The 14,931-nt window shown below is 40.7% G+C and overlaps 1 protein-coding gene across 6 annotated transcripts in view; it reads left to right on the top strand.

Moving 5' to 3' along the window:
- TENM3 (teneurin transmembrane protein 3) overlaps positions 1 to 14,931 on the top strand; it is a 2,742,616-nt gene that overhangs the window by 1,097,049 nt on the left and 1,630,636 nt on the right. For all 6 annotated transcript variants that reach the window (XM_070781691.1, XM_070781692.1, XM_070781693.1 and 3 more), the window contains exon 5: positions 5,051 to 5,091. The gene's annotated coding sequence lies outside the window, so the exon portion shown is untranslated. The remainder of the gene's footprint in view (positions 1 to 5,050; positions 5,092 to 14,931) is intronic.

Here is a 14,931-nt window from a genome sequence, read left to right on the forward strand (position 1 = left end):
TAGCAATGAAACCTACCACCTCAACACCATGTCGTGTGAATGTTTTCCATAACTGTTATTTCTCTCAATGTGAACTGGTAAAACAATTGGAATATGTTATCATAATCTCATCTCTCGCTTAGGAGAGTAAGGCAAATACACAAGTATTGATGGAACAAAATCGGTCCAAGGCTTTGCTGTACTTGTGATTGCCTGATACAGTGTGCATTACGGTACAGTAGGTAGAGGTGAAACACGAATTATAAATGCCTTCTGGCCAGCTTCTTTGCCTTGTCATTCATCTAGAATAAGTAATTACCACTTCTAGCAATGCTGACTTGTGAGGGCAGCTGACACTGTCTGTAAGGGTGATGTAAACCCAAGCCCAGTTTTTTATGAGGCATGTATGGGACCAGTTTAGGCACCTCCCCAAACCTTGGCCTCCTCTGCTAGGCCCACTCCAGAGACTAGATCACTTGTCCCACCTCCAGGCAGAGTTACTCAGAGCAGACTTCTGTCAGTCCTGCCTGCTTGCTGCTAACTTCTTCTTCACTATCTTTTTCTCTTATCCCATATACTATATGGGATATACTATTCCATTGTAGCATGCTGCTGCTGCTAAGTCGCTTCAGTCGTGTCCGACTCTGTGTGACCCCATAGACTTCAGCCCACCAGGCTCCCCAGTCCCTGGGATTCTCCAGGCAAGAACACTGGAGTGGGTTTCCATTTCCTTCTCCAATGCATGAAAGTGAAAAGTCAAAGTGAAGTCGCTCAGTCGTGTCCCACTCTTCGCGACCCCATGGACTGCAGCCTACCAAGCTCCTCCGTCCATGGAATTTTCCAGGCAAGAGTACTGGAGTGGGGTGCCATTGCCTTCTCCACAACGTAGCATATACTATCCCAATTAGTCAGTAAAATATTTGGCTTCAACCTTCCAAATATCTCCAAAATCTGAAAATGTCTAATCACTCCACAGCTACCATCCTGTTTCAAGCCGCCATCAGCTCTTTCCTGGGCTGACAGAGCAACCTCTGGTTGGTCTCCTTGACTCTGCCGTTCCTTCCCTCTTGTCAGGTTACTCTCGACACACCACCCAGGACAAGCCTGTCAACATGGGAGTCAGATCATGTCACGCTTCTGCTTAAAGCTCTCAAGGGCATCTAGTTTTGAGTGAAAGCCTACGTCATTACCAGGGGCCCACAGACCTCTTCATAATCTTGGTCCCAATACTCTCCAACATTATCTTCTACTAATCTCCACTGTGTTCACCCTTGAGGTTTCTTATTTTACTATCCAGACCTGCCCCAACTCAAGGTCTTCTTGTGCTCTGACCCCAGATATTCAGTGACTCACTCTCTCACCTGGTGGGGTTCTTCATTCAAATTTTGTCTATTCCAAGAGAACCTTCATAGCCATTTCACCCAAAATTGAAATTTCTCCATCACCTGAATTACTTTTTTCCTTTACAGTCTTTGCTACCTAACATATATATATATATATATATATATATATATATATATATATATATATATATATATCTCCAACTGAAAACTATATGTGCTCTAGTCTTTTTTTTAATAACTTTGTCATTCTCAGCATTATTACAGTGCCTGATACAGTTTTATTGAATGAATGAGCAAGTTACTGTGAATCACAATGATCTCTACTTGCTCTTCACAACTCTATACCATTCATTTGGAATTTAATCATTGTCTGCTATGATTTTTTTTTTTTGACATGTCATGAGAAAACATCCTGGGATTCACAATTTGATTATAACCACATTACATAAAAGGAAAGTGTTAATACGCCTTTGTATCCTCCACCCCCCATGCCTAACTCAGAAGTGCACAGAAAGGTGAACGAAGGAAAGAATGGGAAATTAAACAGACAGATACAGTGTGGCTGGTGAGTGATGGGTCATGGAATCCAAGAGTAGAAGTGGGTAGTGGAAGAAGCTGGAATCTAAGAAGGATAACTGAGAATTAAAGATTAAGGCAAGGGAGTTGTAAGCACCTCAGATGGGGAGTCAGGCTGATGAGAGCATCCTGCCGTCTACATGAAATCCAGTTGTCCCTGATGAATTGAATATTCAACCCACACGCCAGCTTCTTTTAGTCACGTCTTCCTGTTTGTCAGAGCTCTATTTGGCAGATACCAGACACTGTTCTGTTAATTTTAAAAACTGGAAACAATATAAGCAATTGAGACAAATAACAGACCCCAGAGAGACTGTGCTCTTTTCTGTATTTCACAAAGGTTCCTACTGAGTCAAATCTTACATTCTGAAAAGTTAGGCAATGTAGTTCTGGAACAAAATACACACTTAGATTGGCTGATTTCCAAGTGCCTCATTCTAAAATAATAGAAATTTAAAGTGCAATTCTGGAATATTTTAGACTCAAGGAATATATGTGTGTATACATATATATGGCTATATGACTTAGCAAACTGGTCAAAGAACAGGTGTATATGCATATGGGTGTATGGTGGAGAGAGGGGCAGTTAGAGGATTTGGGTCAGTGAGAAGGAATGAACAAAATCTGGAAATGGTACCTAGCTTTGTAGCACACAAAAGTATAGAATAGAGTGAGCAGAGCTAAGTTTTATTCTAAAGAGGGTTGTAGAGATCAATTATGTAGGCAGACTGGTAGAAAAGTCTACAGAATAGTCTATGGGTGAAAAAAATAAAAAGAGAAAGCCTTAAAAGAAAACAGCTTTGAGAGGTGGTGTGATGAGAGATCAGAAGTACACTTTGTGAGCATGGGAAACCCAAGGATGGATGGTGGAGGGGCTGATGCTGTGGCCTGGCATGCAGCTGAGAGTCCTGGGTTCATGTCTGTGCTACCTCCCCCCAGCTGCCAGGACTGTACAAAGCATCCTTGGTGTGTACAGCACTGCCCTCGTCACCTGCCTCTTTTGCTGTGTCACTGTTTAAGAACATGTCATGTTTGAGTGAAAGCAAAGATTCAGGCATCAAAAGGGATTCCATGGAAACATTCACTTCCTACCTAAAGTTTACTAGAACATAGGCTGTTGTCACTAAATCAACACCATTTCCTTATTTTTGTAATAGTTTCCAGTGAGCTGTACTTTCAAGTTCTTTCATTGATCTTCTCCCTCTCTCTGAGACTTTTTAATTGACATCTTTGCAACATACATCCAGGCTTCCCTGGTGACTTAGATGGTAAAGAAAATGCCTGCAATGCAGGAGACCTGGGTTCAATCCCTGGATCGGGAAGATGCCGTGGAGAAGGGAATGGCTACCCACTCCAGTATTCGTGGCTGGAGAATTCTGTAGACAGAGGAGCCTGGTGGACTAGAGTCTTTGGAGGGTCACCTAAGAGTTAGATGAGACTGAGCAACTGACAGTTTCATTCTGCAACATACAGAGCTCCATCCACACGCCTTCCTCTAAAGCTAGGAGACAGTATCATGCATACATCTGAACGTTGCTGTTGAGTCCGATTTGTGGCATGTGTCCACTGCTTCCAGGGTTTTCTTAAAATTCCATCACTTTTATGTATCCCTCAAACTTCTGAATCACCCTCTTGCCTTAGTTTTACCCCTCAACATACTTCTGAGACTGTGTCACATAGACTCGTCTCGAGAGGGCTGAAGGAGTGGCTCATTTCTGAGGAAATTATGGCGTGTGTCAGTCTCAGAGTTATCGGCCCCTCCTTCAGCTTGGCGTTTCCAAAAATCAGACTCATTACTGAATGTGCTATTCAACACCATGATTATGCCTCTGTTCTCTCTAAATCAATTTCTCTTCAGTTCCTGTTAACTGTGGAGGGTTTTTATGTCTCCCCACTCAGATGACTCTCCTCCTCCTCCCAGATCTCACCTGAAAACACAAATTTTCCATCTTTTCTTTGCCTCTTGATGCCTCTCCCTTCTGTTATTTAACTTTGCAATTGTATCACTTAACTCTGCCAAGTATCTTGACATGCAGCTTGCTCAAAAGCTGAAAACTCATCTTATTGTTGCAGACTCCTCCCAGATTAAAGATCTGTGTTTGTGCTTTGTGTATCATTACCTTCGTAGATAAAAGAGACAAGAAATTTAACAAAACCCACTGTTAAATCTTCTGATAACATGTGAAGTTCGACCTAAGGCTGTTAATGTTATACATATAAGCCCTGGTAAATGCCTGACACACAACATCCTGATAGATTATCTGCTGTTAAAAACACAGACCTTTCCATTGAATTTATATCTTTTATTATAAAATGACTCTATGCTGAGCCATTATGGTATAGAAAAAAAGTGGTGATGAGAGCAAGAAGAAGCAGCATTTGGATGTATGTCTGTCTCAACCTCTCATCCTGCCCTTAGCCATGCGAGTGTCCGTCCGGTCAAGACCACCATGCTGTTTTCACACCAGTTTCGAGATTGCAAATCAGTGTAGGTGCTGCTGGTTCCCTGCACCTCTGATCCTGCCTTAACATAACTCTTTGTGCCCATGCTCTGAGGCTTTCAGACTCAGCTCTGAGTACACTGAAGCAAAATTAGAGCAGCTGGGCAGAGTGTCAAAACGGCAGAGCTAACATCAACGCAAAACCCCAGTGACTCCCTGCAACCCAGACGACAGTGCTCCATCAGAGGCTGTAGATTAGCTTGCATCCATATCTAGATACAACGATTTGTGCACACTTGTTGGAAAACCTCAATGACATAATAAATCATTTTTCCTATGAGCTTAATTGAGTTTCTGAATATATGTTGGTGCCAGTTCAGAATACGATTCCACAGTTTTATTCTCGATTACTGTATTAATCCTTTGGTTGATTTCTTAGCATGCATGTAAAGAAATGAACAGTCTGACCTGCTAAGCATGTGGATGGATAGCACTTTAAAAAAAGGGATAGATTTATGGTGCACCCCAGGTAAATCTTTAGATAAAAGGATTGTGATATCGTTATTGCTACCATTATTATTTGCTGTGACCAATGTTATACATTTACACAGTTGAATCAGAAATAATATAATCATGCTTTTTACTGTCTTCTTCAATTAAGTGCCCTGAGTAAAGTAATACTGTCTTAAGTTCTGTTTTGTTAATTTGCAGGCTGGTGATGGAATGTCATCCTTTTGACTTCTAGATTCCTTGTAAGTAAATGTGATTTTTTCCTAAAATTGAGATTGCCAAAATGTTCCACTGTTTAGTTTTTGCTTCTTTAAGTAAAATATAAAAATAATTCTAAGAGAAATCCTTTTTTTTCTATGAAATTCTTTATATTTGCTGAGAGTTTATTGGTGATTTTATAAATTTGGTACATAAGTATGTTTTCTGAACAGTGTCAAGAAAGTAACCTTCTAAAATTTTATGACAATCAAACTCCTAAAAACCTTTCAATAATGATCTAATGCATTATGAATACTAGTATTACATATTAAATACTAAATGAATTCAAGTGAGGAAACTTTGAATAGTAAGAAAACCATTTTCTTCTTTTATCTGCATGCCAATTACCATTAATTTACTTGGTTTTCACTGAAATCATGCTGATCATAAAAAAAAAACTTTAATATTTATGTGGACAATAGAACATTATTATACTGTGATAATTAATATGCATTCTTATTTAACTATTTAGAACCCAATTAGAACAATATTTCAAACAAACACAAAATCTATAAACCAGATGAATCATTGAGGTTGCTATTTATTCAGTGCATCACCCAATTAAAATTCAGCACTTGAAATATTACATAAACTGCTCTAAGGTTTAATGTTGATGGTCACATATTGATATGCTCTGGGTATAATCAATTGGACATTGATATTGTGCTAATCAACAATGTGGCTGCTGCTTGGTGCTGTCCATTAAGAGATGCTTGAAGAAAACATCAGGTACTGGACCAGCTTTCCATTCCCAGGAAACATTTCTGAGGAGGGGAAGGAAAGGGGAATCATCCCAACCTCATGATTTCCCACCCTTTCCTTTGGACATATTCTTCTTCCCAATGGTGATCCTGGAAGGAGGTAAACATGGTACTTAAATTCTAGAAGCAATTTGGAGTTCATTAAGAGATAATTGTGTTTCTAAACTTGCTGGGAAGTACTGACTTGAACAGACTGATTGTATGTATGCCAGGCTTCTGTCAGTCTCAGCATTCAAGATACTCTTGTCGGCTCTCCACGAGATTGGTGTTGTTCATGATTTGTGTGCCAGAAACTGCTTGAACCTGTATCTCGTTGGCGGTATTTGCTCCTTCATCATCAGTGAAGAGAGTGGTGGGGAGGCTGGGCTCCTTTGAAAGGTGTGGTTGGTGGGGGAGGGGGACCAAAGATCCTTAGTGGTGTGGAGACTGTGTGGTTATAACATTTAGTTATTTCACTCTTCACGTGTGTGTGTGTGTGTGTGTGTGTGTGTGTGTGTTTATTTTGTAAGATAAATGTCCATGGGAATAACACAATTTTAATGTATGAATAAAATGTAATTTTGTTTCTGGCAAAACAGCCCATGAAGTGGAAGTGAAGGTGCAAGTCGCTCAGTCGTGTCCAACTCTTTGCAACCCCATGGCCTATACAGTCCATGGGATTCTTCAGAGCAGAATACTAGAGTGGGTGGCCTTTCCCTTCTCCAGGGGATCTTTCCAACCCAGGAATCAAACTGGGGTCACCTGCATTGCAGGAGGATTCTTTACCAACTGAGCTATCAGGGAAACCTCCAACAGCCCTTAATGAAAGACAAGTGTGTATGTATCTGTATATCGGTATCCATTTAAAAAACACATCACAGTTAGACTAGACTCTGTTTGGGGTTCCTCAAACACATGAGAGCATCCTTATTATATAATAATCCACATTCACATCTATAGCCATTTTTGGACAAAAAAGAAAAGAGGACAAAGTAGGTGAAATAATTCAGCATGCTCTTAAAATGATACAACCAACGGGAGTGAGCATGAGTGGAAATGGAACACCCTTAAAAACAAGTACGTTCTCTTTTAGCGGTGGCAGAGTAACGAGAAAAACAATTTGACATGTTATTGTCATAAATTAATATTCTAGTCATTATAGGTGTGCCATAACAGTTCTGATTGTGATAAATTTGTTTGGAATCCATGTAGTTCAAACATTTGTTTTTAGAACTGTTTGTCACTTTAAACTACTTAAGCAGTTTGCGATGGCACCCCACTCCAGTACTCTTGCCTGGAAAATCCCATGGATGGAGGAGCCTGGTAGGCTGCAGTCCATGGGGTCGCTAAGAGTCAGACACGACTGAGCGACTTCACTTTCACTTTTCACTTTCATGCATTGGAGAAGGAAATGGCAACCCACTCCAGTGTTCTTGCCTGGAGAATCCCAGGGACGGGGGAGCCTGGTGGGCTACCGTCTATGGGGTCGCATAGAGTCGGACACGACTGAAGTGACTTAGCAGTAGCAGCAGCAAGCAGTTTCCTGGTTTTAATGAACTTACTGCTTGGAAGCACTGACTGTAAATTTGCAAGACCAAGTGACTGAAGCTACCCCATGGAGGGTAGCACTGTTGCTGTAAGCATTTTGTGTGTGTTATGAGTTGATGTTTTGAATGCCTGCCTCCCTTCAGTCAGTGGGATGTTATTTTGAGTGCTATGCTTGAGTATCAAAACCTGTTCCATCTTCAGTGCAATTATCTTTTGCCAATCAAGTGCTTTAAGGCACAACCCCAGAATATCTCAAATATGTTTTTCTGTTAGCCTATCTACAGCCCCACCCCCATCCCACATTTAGGGAGTGTCATTACAGATAATGTGCAGTGAATTTTCTTTCCATAACCAGTTATGGATGCTCCAAGGTGAATCACATGCCACGATGCCTTCTAAATCATAGTATTTCTCACTTGGTCCCAGGTTGATGTCCCTGGTGTGACCACACATCTGGCATTGCTTCTACTCTCTCTCTTGGCTCTTCCCAAGAAGCCTGCTCTCCTACTAATACCAAGACTAAATCCAGCCTCTGTACCCCCACACGGTTAAATTTTGGAGACAGAGTCTTGGGTGAAGTAGAAATGAATAGCTTTATTGCTTTGCCAGGCAAACAGGGCCACAGTGGGCTAATGCCCTCAAAACTGGGTGTCCTAACCTGGAGCAGGTAGTGAGGAGTTTTATAGTAATGGTTCAAAGAGGGTGTGATCAGCATTTCTGATGGGTTGGTGGTGAGATAAGAGGAAGTCAGCATCGTCAATCTGGTTTCAACCAGTCAGGGATCTCTGTGCTGGTGGGCAATAGACAGTTAACTTTCCCCACCTGCTGGGGGTGTCAGTGTCTGCAAAACCGCTCAAAGATTCTGTGTATCCCTTGAAGGGGAATTAGGACCCTGCCCCAAGGCTGCTGTATTGTTTCTTTGCATCCCTTCCCTTCCCTGATTCAAAACTGCTTGAATTTGTTCTTTGGAACTCAGGGGTGGGTCATACGTGCTGAATGAAGCCTGTTTCTTGTAGTCAAGAAATGAGAGACGCAGAAAGATTTTTGTGTCGTGGAGCCCCACAGGGTCCTGCATGGTTTCACTGTGTAATCAGACCACAGATAGGGTGTAACCATGGAAATCAATATTAAACTAATAATTCACTGTTTCTTCTGTCTGGAGTAACATTTCCCTAACCTTCTGCCTCTGTTCAAATCCTACTCACCCTTCAAGCCTCCAGAAAACTTCAAGCTCTTTCATGAAACACGACCTGCTGATGTCCTTCTTCAGTATTAATATTCCCTTCCATTGTCTAAGTGTGAGGACATTCTCAAGACATTGATTATATCACTTGCAGTGGTTGGTGGTTTAGTTGCTAAGTCGTGTCTGACTTCTTGCAACCCCGTGAACTGTAACCCACCAGTCTCCTCTGTCCATAGGATTTTCCAGGCAAGAATACTGGAGTATGTTGCCATTTCCTTTCCCAAGGGATCTTCCTGACCCAGGAGTTGAACTTGGGTTTACTGCCTTACAGGTGGATTCTTTACCAGCCGAGCCACCATAGAAGCCCTATATCACTTACAGTTTGCTTTCTATTAGAATCTGTTTATTCCTCATTTTTCATCCAATTATATGTTTAGTACTGTGAGAAAAATATAGTGTGTCACCTTTCACAGAGTAAGTACTCAATAAGTGTTTATTTATATTAGCAGTTCAGTTGTACTCACAACAGTTTTAGAACCTTCCTTAATTAACAGTGTAAATTCCAAAATATTTAGAGATGGTCCATATATTCATTTTAAATACTCACAGGCATTTTTATCACGTGGACTTGCTATTTGTTTTTTTAATCCTGTATATCCTTTGCTAATTTCATTTATCACAAATGCTTTGGAAAACATAACAATACTTAATTTGGACTGTGATAAAATGGCCTGTGGCCGAGTGTTCACACACTCATTCACTCATTCTGGGAATACTGATATCTAATCTTGAGCTAGTAATTTTCTGCAGCAGACTTGTGACATGGCATATGGTGTGGTATATTCTATGATAATGAAAGAAATCATATACTTTAAGACACCAGATAAGGAGCCAGTTACTCCCTAGAAGTTACTCTTCTAGGGATGGTTGCTTCACTGAAATTTTGCATATTTATTTGTGTCAATTAAAAAATTAGTCACAACCTAAAAATTGAGAGTTATATTTTCTTTGGCAAAAATTTTTAGGACTTAAGCCCGGGAGACAGCATCTTTAGTAGCTTGAGAGAACAGCTCTGAGGGGGAAAGGGAGAAGAGCCAAGTTATATAGAAATTGTGAAAAAAAAGGGCAGGTAGTCTGGCACCCCACTCCAGTACTCTTGCCTGGAAAATCCCATGGACAGAGGAGCCTGGTAGGCTGCAGTCCATGGGGTCGTGAAGAGTTGGACACGACTGAGCGACTTCACTTTCACTTTTCACTTTCATGCATTGGACAAGGAAATGGCAACCCCCTCCAGTGTTCTCGCCTGGAGAATCCCAGAAACAGGGAGGGCCTCGTGGGCTGCCGTCTCTGGGGTCGCACAGAGTCGGCCACGACTGAAGCGACTTAGCCGCAGCAGCAGCAGCAGCAGCAATCTGAACATCAAGAACTTATTGATAATGAAAGGAAATCAGATATCCCAAGTTAAGGAGTTTAATGCTTTCCTATGAATGGGAAGAAACAAGAGCTTGGGTTCACTGAAATCATTCCTTTCATATGCATCTCAGCTCTCTGGAGTCAGTAATTTGCATTTTCACACCCTGAGTTCCTCAAGGCTCCCCATAGGGAGGGGCTGCAGCCTGGTGGCTGCCAGGTCCCACAGTGCCCTTCTCCTTCCTGAGCATCCTGGAGGGCTGGAATCACTGATGACCATGACATCCTTAGTTTTTGATATGGCAGGAAATACTGTTTCTCATTTGGTATCAAGAGAGATATAATATTTTTTCAGATAAAGAAATAATATGATATATGATTATAAAATAACATTAGTTCATCACTTACTAAATGCCAGATACATTTTAGTCGTTTCACATGTATTAGCTCATTTAATGGTCTTCGCTATTATCAGCATTTTACTCTACCAATGAAGGTAGGCATAGAGGAGGCACATTATTTGCCCAAGACTACATAGCAAGATGGTGGCAGAGTCAGGATTCAAATCTGGATAATCTGGTTGAAAAGCCCAAGCTCATGATATCTCTTTTAGGATGCTGACTCTGATGACTTTGTGGAGGGTGGGTTTTGGTGGGGAGTAGTCAGGAAAGCTCTTGCCATTTCCTAGATGAACAACTGTTTGGGAAATGATGGGAAGAAGTGGCAGGGTGAGAGAGAGCTTTGGAGGATTGGAGCAAGTGTGCTGATAGTATTTAAGGAATAATTGACTGTATGAAGGAGAGAAAGAGGTTGAGAATGTATATTCTAATCTACTGGTTTCAAAGAATATAGACTTTATGTCATCAATCAGATCAAAAATAAAGGAGTAGGAACACATCTCAGGAACAAGATACTGGATCAAATTGTAGGCGTATTGTCTTAAAGTTTTCATCACAGTGGAAACACTCAGGGAGTCATTGGGAGGATGGATCTGGCCCATGAGAGGGAAGGTGAGGTGGAGAGATTCAGGTCTGAGAGTCATCAGAGGAGGGGGTATAGGAACTTTTGGAGGAAATGGAGAGCACAGGGAAGGGCCAAAAGGAGACAGGTGATAGCCAGGCAAGTTGAAGATGCAGAGCAAGTTACTGAGGACATGAGAGACAGCACAGAAAATGCAGGAAAACATGAAGTTTGAGAATAAGTGGGAGAAGAAAATTTCAAAAATTAAAGTGGTCAGTGCAGGCTGTACTAGCTTGACTGGAAAGACTGATAGAAGACAGTGAATTTTTTAGTGAATAGATCTTTGAATGAAGCTGTAGGATGGAAATAAAGAAGTGAATATGGTTTTAGTAAGTTAAGAGTAAGCAGGAACCATCTTTCACAATTTATGCAGTGATAGCTGTGTTACAGGAAGCATTTTTCTTTCTGTTTGTATCGTTATTTTAATATGAAAGAACCTTGAATTTTGTGTATACAGAGAAGAAAGATGATGTGGCGAACAGATATGAATGATATTATGGATGAGGGGATAATGCAGAGAATTGGGACATGGACAAAAGAGAAAGATAGAGATGGGGTAGAGATTAGATTTCTGATTTCCAGTATACAGGGAGAAACAGTTGTTCCTCTGGAACTAGAGGTGAGAAAGAAAAGGGTCCCTGCAGGTAGGTTTGAAGGTAGAAGTCACTCCTTCAATGGATTTCATTTTCTTCAGAGATCAAGTTGCTCAGCAAAGAATCATAGGAGTGGGGTTGAAGCTTGAAGTTAGAAGACATTTCATGGAAAAACACAAGGTTGGTGAATAAGGACAAAAAATCAAACAGCATCATGAGGCATCCCCAAGTTGAGGTTGGAAACCATCCATTGGTCACTTAATCATTTTATCTGGTTATATGATTTGCTTTGGTATTATTCAGCTCTTTTAGGAAAGAATTAGAGCCTTGTTTGATAAACCTTAAGTAACTGGGGCTTTGTAAATAAAGGAACGTGGGGATCTTCCTGATGTCCACAATAAAACTGAAACTCATTCAGAATTATTCAGGATACTGAAATCTCAAGAAATACTTTGTTACCACCCAGGACCAAGCACCAGTCGTTGGCATCCAGATCTGTTTTTATTATGCTTTATTCCTCAGCTACAGATACATACAAATGAATAGGCTTTCCTATTCATCTTATAACTTATCTATAACTTATAATTTCCTATAGCATCTTATAACTTATTATAACAGCTCTGTGTATCAGGGTCCCCCAGACCACCCCCAGTTCTGTGTTTCAATGGCACTCACAAGACTGCTCAAATCATACCCATAGCCATAATTTATGATGATAAAAAATGCAAACTTTATCATCATAAAGTACAGTGCAAACTCAGCAAAGGCAAACTACAGAGTCAGGTGTAAAGGAAACCAGGCACAAGCTTCCAGGGGTCCTGTCCCAGGGTAGTCACTTAGGATACACCAGATGTTCCCAGCAATGAGTTCCAACATCATGTATGGAACCCTGTCTTCAAGGAAGCTTGGAGAGACTTAGCGCCATGACTTTTATTAGAGGAGTTGCGTTAGGCAGATACTACCTGGCACATACCAAGGTTCCAGACTCCCAGGAGGAAAGCAGGTGTTTAGTGTAAACTATAATATTTGTACAAACAGTTCAGGCCCAAGGGGTCACCTTGTGAATTTCAGTGGTGGGAAGGGGGCCCTCTCAAAATCCAGGCCCCCACGTGACAACCAAGGGCTACATTGAAGCCTTGCAAGTTGATTAGGTTAACGATTATTTTCATACTCTGCCCCTGCTACTCCTCCTCTTTCTCTCTCCTCTCTTTGCCACATGATTTCTACTTATTTAGATATTCTACTCCTTCCTTACTGCTGCCGACTCCTTCTCTCTTTCCTGGCTTCTCTGCTCTCTGCTGTCCATTATCTATGAGTCTCCTTTTGAAACCAGTTGAAAAGAGAACTTCATTGGTCCACCTGGTCTGTTTGGACCCTGTGAGGCAGAGCTCTTAGTGCTGGCCACTCAGAGGGGTCCCAGTGAAGCCCATGAACTTGTGCATGGTCCAATCAGCTGTGAGTACCAAGGTGGCATCAGGTGTTAAGTTTTGCTCAGAATATTCTTTGAGCAGCTTGAGCTTTCAGGGAATAATAGACTCCTTTCCAAAGCAACAATATCCCTTATGCAGGGACTGGGAACAGAGAGAAAGGGTAGTTGGGTTTACCCAAGACTGGGGAATGATTAGGATGTGAGAAAATAACACAGAATTATTAAAAGTTATCAATCTCAGAGCACAGGCTGAAGAATGGAAATGTCATATTTGCCATGCTAATTCATCTTTTTAAAAATGTTCTTTGAGCACATTGCTTTATTGGTTTTTAGTTATCTACTAAATGTAACCCAAATGTGTTATCCTTTCATTATCCATCTTTGCATTGTCATCAACTTAACTTCTGGTCTTTTTTTCTAATACAGCTTTACCCGAGTCGACTATAACTCTACCTTGTTCTGCAGAGAGCATTTTGGAGTTCTTACTTTTACACTGCTCTATCTGACTGGAATGCCTTGTGCTAGAATCATAACTCCTCTCTCATGGTCTAGTTGCAATGGTACCTCTTCCAAGAAGCCTCCTGCAGTCGTTCCAAAGACAAGTTATCTTTCCCTCTTCAATGAACTAATGTGTGGTATGAAACAGAACATGAAGCAAACATTCCTCCAAATGATTTTAGCTCCTAAACTCAACCAGTAGCACTTTTGAGCATAAATAAAGCTTTAGACTCTCTTTTATCTACCTTAGCAACTAATAGTATTTTGTGTAGAGAGTCAATAAAGATGTTTGAATGAATGAATAAATTAATCTGTCAGTATGGCATGCATGAGCATTATTAGGCTGTTCTACCTTTCTTTCAATTATAGTGGCTCCATTGGAGCAATTATACTTCTTTCTTATCACTTGGGACTAGATGTCAAAGAATTTTGTGACTTAAACATGAATAAGAGGGAAACGTCTACAGTGAAAACATTAGCTCCTAATCTCACTGCCACAGTACCTACTGTGTGTTTAAGTTTCGCCGTCATCCTGGGTGCATTTGTCAGCAGCTCCATTACTTTTACAAGTTCCATCACAGTGTGTTATTCTTGATCCAATTCCGTCATTTGAAGGTCACATCAATAGAAGGATGAGAAATGCCCAGTCTGAACAGAACTGCCAGATATCCTGGCAAACATTCATGCTTCTGCTTGATTGGCAAAATGGGAACATGCCTTTCTACCCCATAGGTTTTGTTTTAGTAGATGATCATGTTCCAGAGGTGAAATATGAAACAAAAATTAAGGCATCTGACTGCAAAACGTCCACTTTTATTGTGCTTTACTCTCAAGGAGTGACATGTGCAAATTAGAAAGCCCTATAGAATGGAGCTTATTGATTACACTACTAAAATATTTGTATGCATCCTATTTAGAAAACCGTTCAACATCCTTCCCATAGAGGTGGTACGGGCTTGCCTGACTTAATTACTTTAGTGATTGGTGTGGTTGCATGTGTGTACAGAAAGCAAAGGAGGGGGAATTATCCAGATTTCAAAGTAGTGAAAATGATGAAATATGGCATGTGCTCTGAAGAGCAGTATGCTTCTGTGTCCTATTTCCTCTTCTCATCTTGAACAGAATGTCAGTAAAACAGGGGAAAAATGAACTACTTAACACAGTACAGTTCTGCCTTCTTTAAAGAAAATGAAATTTACTGTTTGTGAATGAAGTTTCTGTCTAAATGATGTCATTAGGAAAACATACTTTCTCATTTCTTAAGCGTTCTTATCAGTACCTGCTAGAGTGAATTTTCAATTTGTGTTGATCTCCTGATTATCTGTCCATCTCCCTTCTCAGGTGAACAAAGTGGAAAGATTGTAAACTAAATAGAAAGTCCGCTTCAGTCACTCTAGAATTTA

Source organism: Bos indicus, chromosome 27, assembly GCF_029378745.1.
Source record: "Bos indicus isolate NIAB-ARS_2022 breed Sahiwal x Tharparkar chromosome 27, NIAB-ARS_B.indTharparkar_mat_pri_1.0, whole genome shotgun sequence".
NCBI classification, from domain to species: domain Eukaryota; kingdom Metazoa; phylum Chordata; class Mammalia; order Artiodactyla; family Bovidae; genus Bos; species Bos indicus.